The 9,606-nt window shown below is 41.9% G+C and overlaps 4 non-coding genes across 4 annotated transcripts; all 4 read right to left on the bottom strand.

The window, feature by feature from the left end:
* Positions 1–1,534: 1,534 nt before the first annotated feature.
* LOC133672200 (5S ribosomal RNA) lies at positions 1,535–1,653 on the bottom strand. Its single transcript, XR_009834796.1, has one exon. It is a non-coding gene; the product is annotated as a 5S ribosomal RNA (ribosomal RNA).
* Positions 1,654–2,125: 472 nt separating this feature from the next.
* On the bottom strand, positions 2,126–2,244 carry LOC133672192 (5S ribosomal RNA). Its single transcript, XR_009834789.1, has one exon. It is a non-coding gene; the product is annotated as a 5S ribosomal RNA (ribosomal RNA).
* A 409-nt stretch (positions 2,245–2,653) lies between these two features.
* LOC133672152 (5S ribosomal RNA) lies at positions 2,654–2,772 on the bottom strand. The gene has a single exon (XR_009834751.1). It is a non-coding gene; the product is annotated as a 5S ribosomal RNA (ribosomal RNA).
* A 465-nt stretch (positions 2,773–3,237) lies between these two features.
* Positions 3,238–3,356, bottom strand: LOC133672139 (5S ribosomal RNA). Its single transcript, XR_009834739.1, has one exon. It is a non-coding gene; the product is annotated as a 5S ribosomal RNA (ribosomal RNA).
* Between the last annotated feature and the right edge of the window lie 6,250 nt (positions 3,357–9,606).

The raw sequence follows: 9,606 nt of genomic DNA, 5'->3' as shown, positions 1-9,606 counted from the left end.
GAACTGAGGCTCTTAAGCACCACCTCATCACCAGACTGGTCAGCAAAACATAGACTCCTTAGCGAACTGCTTTAGGGATGCATAACCACGTCAGCGAACTGATTCGTAGAAGCACACACTAGTTAGTAAATTGATTTGCTAGACCTCACAACCTCGTCAGGTAACTGATACGCCGAAGTAGATATTCGTTAGTGCACTGATTCGATGCATCACACAACCTCATCAACAAACTCATTTGCTGAAGCATAGAGTTGTCATCAAACTGATGCGCTGAAGCATAGACTAGTTAGCAAACAGATCGACGAAGCGCAGACTCCTCAGCGACTTGACTCGGTGATGCACATGCTCGTCAGCAAACTGATTCCCTACTTAACACAACTTTATTAGGGAAGTGAGTCGCTGAAGCAAGGACTCGTCAGCGAACTGATTTCATACACCACACAACCTTGTCAATGAGCTGATTCGCTAAAGCACCAACTCGTCAAGGACCTAATTCGTTGAATCATAGACTCGTCAGTGAACTGAAACGCTGAAGCACCGACTCATCAGCGAACTGATTCCCTAAACCATAGAACCTCATCAAGGAATTGAACAGCAAAGCACAGACTCGTCAGCAGACTGCTTAGCAAAGCATAGACTCCTTAGTGGAATGCTTCAGGGATGCACAACTCGTCAGCGAACTGATTCAGGGATGCACAACCTCGTCAAAGAACTGATTCGTTGAAGCACACACTCGTCAACAAACTGATTCCCTAGACCTCACAGTCTCGTTAGGGAACTAATACACTGAAGTAGAGACTCGTTAGTGGACTGATTCGATGCACCACACAACCTCATCACCGAACTTATTCACTGAAGCATGTGTCGTCATCGAACTGATGCGCTGAAGCACATACTAATCAGAGAACTAATCGGCGAAGCGTAGACTCCTCTGTGATGCACATGCTTATCAACGAACTGATTCCCTACTCCACACAACCTCGTCAGGGAAGTGATTCGCTGAAGCACAAACTTGTAAGCGAATTGATTCGCTGAAGCACCGACTTGTTAGGGGACTGATTCGCTGAATCACGGACTCATCATCGACTTGCTCCCATGAGGAGGTTTGTAGAGTGATGGCAAGCATCGCAACGGTTCAAGCACCGCCGCAGAGGGGCGCCGGCTCGGGGAAGTGCGACCTAGACTCCGAAGCGGGCCGGTTTGCGCCAGGCAAGAACAGCAACTCAAAAGAGCCATAACCCGCGATCCGCTAGTCGGATCGCGCCCAGATTTTTACAAGAGCTTCTAGAGTCCCTTTCCCTTGTAGTAGCAATGGAATCGCTACGCCGACCGCCGGATCTTTAGATCTTGACGTCCTCGCATGGAGCCATGGACCTTTCACTCTTCTGCCCTGTCCCTTGCTCCTCTCAGGCGAACCACTGCGCTCGTCCTCTCGGCGGGCAAGGGACGCCGTGCGGGAAAGGAAAGATGAGGAAATAAAGGGAAGGGGAGCAGGAGACAAAAAAAAAAAGGGTCGGGGAAGTGGCAAAAAAGAGGGGTGCAACACTAGGACTTCCTAGAAGGTCACTCATCCTAGTACTACTCTCGCCCAAACACGTTGAACTGTGGAGTTCTGTTGGGATCCGGTGCATTAGTGTTGGTATGATCGCACCCGTGAGGCCATACACGCGCAATTCCTATAAGCGCTTCGAAGGAGCCCGTGAGGAGGATCACAGAATGATGGCAGGCGTCGCGGCGGTTTGAGCAACATTAGCTCGTGAAAGGGCGACCGGGGCCCCGGAGCAGGCCGGTCCCGCCGCGTAAGAACATCACGTCAAAAGTGCTATAACCCGCGATTTGACCGTTGGATCGCGCCCAGATTTTTACAAGAGCTTCCGGAGTCCGATTCCCTTATAGTAGCAATGGAATGGCTACACAGACCGTTGGATCCTTAGATCTTAACATCATTGCCCCGAAGCAATGGGCCATTCACTCTTCTGCCTTGTCCCTTGATCCTCACGGGCGAATCACCGCGCCCCTCCTCTCGGCGGGCTCAGGACGGCATGCGGGAAAAGAAAGGTGAGGAAATAACGGGAAGGGGAGCAGGAGACCAAAAAAAGAAGGGTCGGGGAACTGGCAAAAAGAAGGGGTGCAACACGAGGACTTCCCAAGAGGTCACCCATCCTATTACTACTCTCGCCCAAGCATGTTTAACTTCAGAGCTTTGATGGGATCAGGTGCATTAGTGCTGGTATGATCGCACCCGTGAGGCCATGGACGCGCACTTCATATAAGCGCTTCGAAGGTGCCCGCAAGGAGGATCGCAGGTGTCGCGGCAGTTCGAGCATCGCTAGTTCTAGGAAGAGCGACCGGGACCTCGAAGCGGGCCAGTCCGCGCCGCGCAAGAACACCGGCTCAAAAGGGCCATAATCCACGATCCGAACGTCGGATCGCGCCCAGAGTTTTACAGGAGCTTCTAGAGTCTGATTCCCTTATAGTAGCCATGGAATCGCTATGCAGACCGCCGGATGTTTAGATCCTGACGTCATCGCCCTAGACCCATGGGCCTTTCACTCTTCTGCCCTGTCGCAGTACGGGAAAAGAAAGGTGAGGAAATAACTGGAAGGGGAGCAGGAGACCAAAAAAAGAAAGGTAGAGGAACTGTCAAGAAGAAGGGGTGCAACACGAGGACTTCCCAGGAGGTCACCCATCCTCATACGACTCTCGCCCAAGCACGTTTAACTCCGGAGTTCTGATGGGATCCTGTGCATTAGTGCTGGTATGATCGCACCCATGAGGCCATGCACATTCACTTCCTATAACCACTTCAAAGGAGCCGCGCAAGGAGATCGCAGAGCGATGGCAGGCGTCAAGGCGGTCCGAGCATCGCCGGTTCTGGGAAGCGTGACCGGGACCCCGAAGCGGGCCGGTCCGCGCCGCACAAGAACACCGGCTCCAAAGGGCCATAACCCGCGATCTGACCATTGGATCGCGCCTACAGGAGCTTCCAGAGTCCGATTCCGTTATAGTAGCCATGGAATCGCTACGCGGACCATCGTATCTTTAGATCCTGACGTCATGGCCTCGGAGCCATGGGTCTTTCACTCTTCTGCCCTGTCCCTTTCTCCTCTCGGGCAAATCACCGTGCCCCACCTCTCGGCGGGCGCGGGTCGCCGTGCGGGAAAGGAAAGGTGAGGAAATAACTTGAAGGGGAGCAGGAGACCAAAAAAAGATGGGTTGGGGAACTGGCAAGAAGAAGGGGTGCAACACGAGGACTTCTCAAGAGGTCACCCATCCTCGTATGACTCTCGCCCAAGCACCTTTAACTCCGGAGTTCTGATGGGATCCGGTGCATTAGTGCTGGTATGATCGCACCCATGAGGCCATGCACACGCACTTCCTATAAGCGCTTCGAAGGAGCCTCGCGAGAAGGATCGCAGAGCAATGGCAGGTGTCGCTGCTTGACCGCTTTTTATGATCGGCTTGTTTTAACTCGCAAGTGCACGAGTGTGCGATGTAGCAATTAACTCGGTAAGATCGAGGTCATATCCACAAAGAGCTAGATCTGGAAATTAAGTTAGGTAACAAAACAAAACTCAAGAGAACTTAAATTAACAATAACTTGGTTGAAAATGATTGATGGATTTGTTTTCAAAGATGAAAAAGTGTAAATAGATTTTAAATGACAAGAAAAAGTAAGTCTTGGTCCAAATCAATTTTAATGGTGATGTATTGGTGATTTCTTCAACATATATAAGATAACTCAACCTAATATCAACGATAGTGATATTAGATCGGAAGATATTACAATGAAGTTTAAAAAGATGAAGATTGATTATTGCTTAAGAATGAACAAGTATTTTCATATTAAGTAAGACATTGAATCAAGCAATCTCTATACCAAAACTAAGGTTTGTGCATAAAAATTCAAGATTATAACATTACCTAAATGATTTCTAAAATTTCTTTCCAATAATAAAACATTCATGAAGAAAATGAAAAGATAGACATTAAGATTCATTCATATCTTAAAGAACTCACCTCAACCACCATCATCCTTGATTTGGATCCAAGAAGAAGATTAGCCAACCATGATTATATATAATAACACTTTAATAAACATAAATAACTTGAATCAAACTGAAATAATGAGTTTTACAAGCTAAAGAACCGAAATCTATAAAGAAGAACACAACACAATTTCAGTAAAAATTCGGACACAAATCTGACTCTAACTTTGGACAACAATTCGACCCTCTTAGAAACCTCTTTTGGAGATGGCTATTAGAGACATATTTATAGACCATTCTGTTAGCTTTCCAGATCATTAAAGAACAGCTCATGTGGACATCTGAGTCAAAAGTTATGGGTAAAACACCGAAAGGTGTTCTGGAAAATCAAACCAGGCCAGCTTGGAGAACACTTTGGTGCACGTTTTTCTTCCTCCTTTATAAGTTGTCTCTTTCTTCTTTTGACCCAAAATAATGTCACAATGTCCCCTCCAGCTTTCCATCCATGTGCTTACCCTATTGGATCAATGAATTACCCAAATAAATCAAATGTTATTTGTTGTGTGGACATGTAGGATCATGGATTGTGTTTGGGCTGATTTGGAGGGTGATTTGGGGCTGATTTTGGGGCTGATTTGGGGTTGAATTTAAGCATCAAATAAGGATACAAATGTACCTTTTATTTGGGCTAAGATTGACATTGAAACCTTGAGTGTTTGATGGTTGAAGTTTGCACACAACATAAGGCAAGTTTGGGCTTGAAATAGATCATATGATATTCTTTTCTAGAATTGGAATAGAATTGATTTTTGGGGCAAATTTGGAGCACTTATTTGAACCAAGATTTGCTTCAATCTTCAACTAAATTTCTCTTCAATTCTTTGTTTCGAATTCCCACGTTGAATTTTCTGAAATAATTCATTTAAGCTCCAAAAACCTATCGAAACATTAAAAAGAAACTTCATTACTAAAAAGCACATCATAAGTAAAGCATCACACTCATCTTTCATGCATAATCACACAACTCACACAACTTTTACAAGGAAAGATGTACTTCAATAATCTTAAGAAAAAAGTATGCTATATCTTGCTTTATAAGATATTATCTATCCCAAATTAAAGCATGCAATGTTCAACACAATAATGAATCCAAAAATGTAATGTTGATCCTAAACAAGTCTCATTCACATACGAATACAAGTTTTTTTTTTTAAAACAAGCATGGTTATCTCAAGCATTCAACATAATCAAATATCTAAAATTAAGTTTTTCATTATCCTCAATGTAAAAAAGAAAGAGAAGAAAAGTATAAAGATTAGAAAACTGTTACTCCCCTTTTGTTCTCAAGGATGAATGTCTGATTGATTTGGACATGAGCTGACTTCTTGCTTGATTTTTTTTTACCTGCATATCACAACTAAAACAAAACATTGATTTTTTTTTTTTGAAAATAAAGAACCTCACACCCCCCCCCCCAACTTAAAATAATGCATTGTCCCTAATGCATGAACAAGAAAATATAAGAGATGGAAGAAAGAGAAAAAAATAAAAATAAAAATAAAAATAAAAATGAAAAAATAAAAATATAAACTCATTACTTCTGACACTACAATGGTATTGGATTTCAAGATCCAATGTCTCAACTTCAGCCACAAAGTTTTCAAGATAAGGTTTCAATTGATGACCATTTACTTTGAAAACATTTCCATTCTTAGGATTTTTTACCTCAAATGCACCATGCTCAAATATGGATTTAATCATAAATGGACCAATCCATTTTGTCCTCAACTTCCCAGGAAAGAGATGTAATCGTGAATTATACAAGAGAGCCTTTTGACCAACATGAAAGGATTTTCTAAGAATATGTTTATCATGCAAGGTTTTCATCTTATGTTTTGAAATTTTTGCATTTTCAAATGCATCATTTCTCAGTTCATCTAATTCATCCAATTGAAGCTTTCTATTTTTGCCAACCTCGTTTTCATTATCATTGAATTGCCGGATGGCCCAATATGCACGGTGCTCAATCTCAACAGGGAGATGACAAGGCTTTCCATAAACTAGCCTATAAGGAGACATTCCTAAAGAGGTCTTGTAAGCAGTGCGATATGCCCACAAAGCATCAACTAGTCGTAGGGACCAATCTTTACGATTTGGATTAACTGTTTTCTCTAGAATGTTCTTGATCTCCCTATTTGCCAACTCAGCTTGGCCACTAGTTTGTGGATGATAGGGGGTACTGACCTTGTGAATTACACCATATTTTCTCATCAAAATCCCAACGGGCTTGTTACAAAAATGCTTACCATCATCACTAATCATAGCCCGGGGCATGCCAAAACGAGAGAAAATGTTTTCTTTCAAGAATTTGACCACAACTCGATGGTCATTGGTTCGAGATGCAATGGCCTCCACCTATTTAGACACATAATCAACAGCTACAAGGATGAATTGGTAACCAAATGAACTTGGAAAAGGTCCCATGAAATCAATCCCCCAACAATCAAATATTTCCAAAACAAAAATGGGGTTTAGGGGCATCATGTTACGCCTAGTAAGGTTACCTAGTCGTTGGCATCGATCACATGCAACACAGAAGGCATGGACATCTTTGAACATGGTGGGCCAATAAAAACCACACTGCAAGATCTTGGCAGTGGTTTTCTTGGAAGAGAAATGCGCACAGGCTAATGCATGACAAAAATTAATGACACTTGGAATTTCATGATCAGGAATGCACCGCCTCACAAATTGGTCAGGGCAGTATTTAAATAGGTAGGGGTCATCCCAAAAAAAGGTACCCACGTTGCGCAAGAATTTTTGTTTGTCAAGTTTAGACCAATGAGAAGGAATCTGACTTGTGGCTAGGTAATTTGCTATGTCGGCATACCATGGAGAGCCAATGTAGGAAACAGTACCTGCACAAAATAAATTTTCATCAGCAAAGAATTCATTTATTGGAGATTCATCAATTATGGTCTCATAGCTTGAAAGACGGGACAAATGATCAGCACTACATTCTCTTCTCCCTTTTTATCTCGAATTTCAAGGTTAAACTCTCGGAGTAGGAGGATCCATCGAATCAAACGTGGCTTGGCATCTTGTTTTGTAAGCAAGTATTTCAATGCTGCATGATCAGTGAAAACAATAACAAGAGATCCAACCAAATAAGACCAAAACTTGTCCAATGCAAAGACCACAACTAAAAGTTCTTTTTCAGTTGTAGTGTAATTCAATTGAGCATCATTCAAAGTCTTGCTAGCATAATAAATGACATGAGGTTTCTTATCTTTTCTTTGCCCTAAAACAGCCCCTACCGCAAAATCACTAGCATCACACATCAGTTCAAATGGTAAAGACCAATTAGGAGCTTGCATGATTGGTGCAGTGGTCAACAACCCTTTAAGCTTTTCAAAAGCTTCTTGAGATTTTGATGTCCAATCAAATTGAACATCTTGTGACAACAAGTTACACAATGGTTTGGCAATGGTACTAAAAGAATGAATGAATCTTCGGTAAAAACCAGCGTGTCCTAAAAAGGATCTCACATCTTTCACACTCCGAGGGGTAGGTAATTTTTGAATGACTTCAACCTTTGACTTATCTACCTCTATCCCTTTTGAAGAGACAATATGACCTAAGACAATGCCATGTGTCACCATAAAATGACATTTCTCCCAATTAAGTACAAGATTCCTCTCTTCACACCTTTCAAGAACTTTTTCTAAATGCATTAGACACAACTCATAAGAATCCCCATAAACTAAAAAATCATCCATGAAAACTTCCAAAATTTTTTCCACCATGTCACTAAAGATACTCATCATACACCTTTGAAAAGTGGTTGGTGCATTACACAAGCCAAAAGGCATTCTTCTATAAGCATAGGTACCAAAAGGACAAGTGAAAGTGGTTTTTTCTTGGTCTTCTAAAGAAATCTCAATTTGGTTGTAACCTGAGTATCCATCAAGAAAACAATAGAAAGCTCTTCCGGCTACTCTTTCAAGCACTTGGTCTAAAAATGGAAGTGGAAAATGGTCCTTCCTAGTCACCATGTTCAACTCACGATAATCAATGCACATACGCCATCCAGTTTGGATTCTAGTTGGTACTAGCTCATTATTTTCATTCTTCACTACCATGACTCCAGATTTTTTAGGGACAACTTGGGTTGGACTAACCCATTTTGAGTTTGCAATGGGGTAAATGATACCCGCATCAAATAGCTTAAGCACTTCACATCTTACTACTTCCTTCATGTTTGGGTTCAATCGTCTTTGCATTTGCCTCACAGTTTTAGCCTCTTCTTCAAGATAGATTCTATGTGTGCATAAAAGAGGGCTAATTCCTTTCAAGTCAGTAATAGTCCACCCAATTGCTTTCTTATGTTTTCTCACCACTCTCAAAAGTTCTTGTTCCTACTCTATGCTAAGTTTTGATGAAATCACAATAGGATATGATTCATCTTCCCCTAGAAATGCATACTTAAGATCACTCGGTAAAGGCTTCCTTTCTGGTTTATAAGGTTGGACAAGAGATGCCTCAGCTTTTACTTGGGGTGAAATCAAAGGCTCAAACGATGGGGTCCATTGACCTATTGACATAATAGGCATTGGATCTAAATAAGTCTCGAGTTCTCTTACTTCCTCATCAACACATTCCAAAGAACAAAATCTTTCATCATGAATTAAAGTTCTCTCCAATGGATCCTTGATCCACTCTCTCTCAAAGTGTTCTTGACAAACTGTTTGGATCAAATCTACCTCTCTAATGTCCTCATGTTCACCAATTTGTTTAGAGACATTGAATATGTTCATCTCCACAGTTATGTTCCCAAAAGACAATTTCATCACCCCATTCCTACAGTTGATTAAAGCATTGGATGTAGCTAGGAAAGGTCTACCTAAGATGACTGGGATGGGAGCATTAAAACCTTGAATAGGTGTGGTGTCTAGCACTACAAAATCAACAGGAAAGTAGAATTTATCTACTTGGACCAACACATCCTCAACAATACCCCTGAGAATCTTGATTGACCTATCAGCTAATTGAAGGGTGATTCAAGTAGGCTTGATTTCTCCTAAACCTAACTGTTCGTGAACAGTGTAGGGTATCAAATTCACACTTGCTCCTAAATCCAACAAAGCTTGGTCTATCTTATGATTTCCAATAATACATGAAATGGTAAGACAACCAGGATCTTTGTATTTGGGAGGGGTCTTAAACTGGATGATGGCACTAGCATGTTCAGTTAGAAAGGCTCTTTCTTTCACATTCAATCTCCTTTTGACTGTGCATAAGTCCTTGAGGAACTTTACATAAGATGGGACTTGTTTAATTGCATCAAGGAGTGGAATGTTGACTTTCACTTGTTTGAACAATTCATAGATTTCCGAGTTCATAAGATCATGTTTAGGTTTCCCTAACCTTTGTGGAAATGGTGCTCTAGGAACAAATTCTAAATCACTCACTTTGACTCCAATTTTGCTTGAATCATCTCCTTTCTCACTCATCTCTTTCTCATTTATCTCACCTTCTTTGTCACTCAAGCTCTCATTTGTCACTTGTGTTTTGATTTCCTTTTCACTTTCCCTAGATTCCTCCTCCACAATACTTC

This window comes from Populus nigra, chromosome 13, assembly GCF_951802175.1.
Source record: "Populus nigra chromosome 13, ddPopNigr1.1, whole genome shotgun sequence".
Classification (NCBI taxonomy): Eukaryota; Viridiplantae; Streptophyta; class Magnoliopsida; order Malpighiales; family Salicaceae; genus Populus; species Populus nigra.
This window is presented reverse-complemented; position numbering and strand designations above follow the sequence as displayed.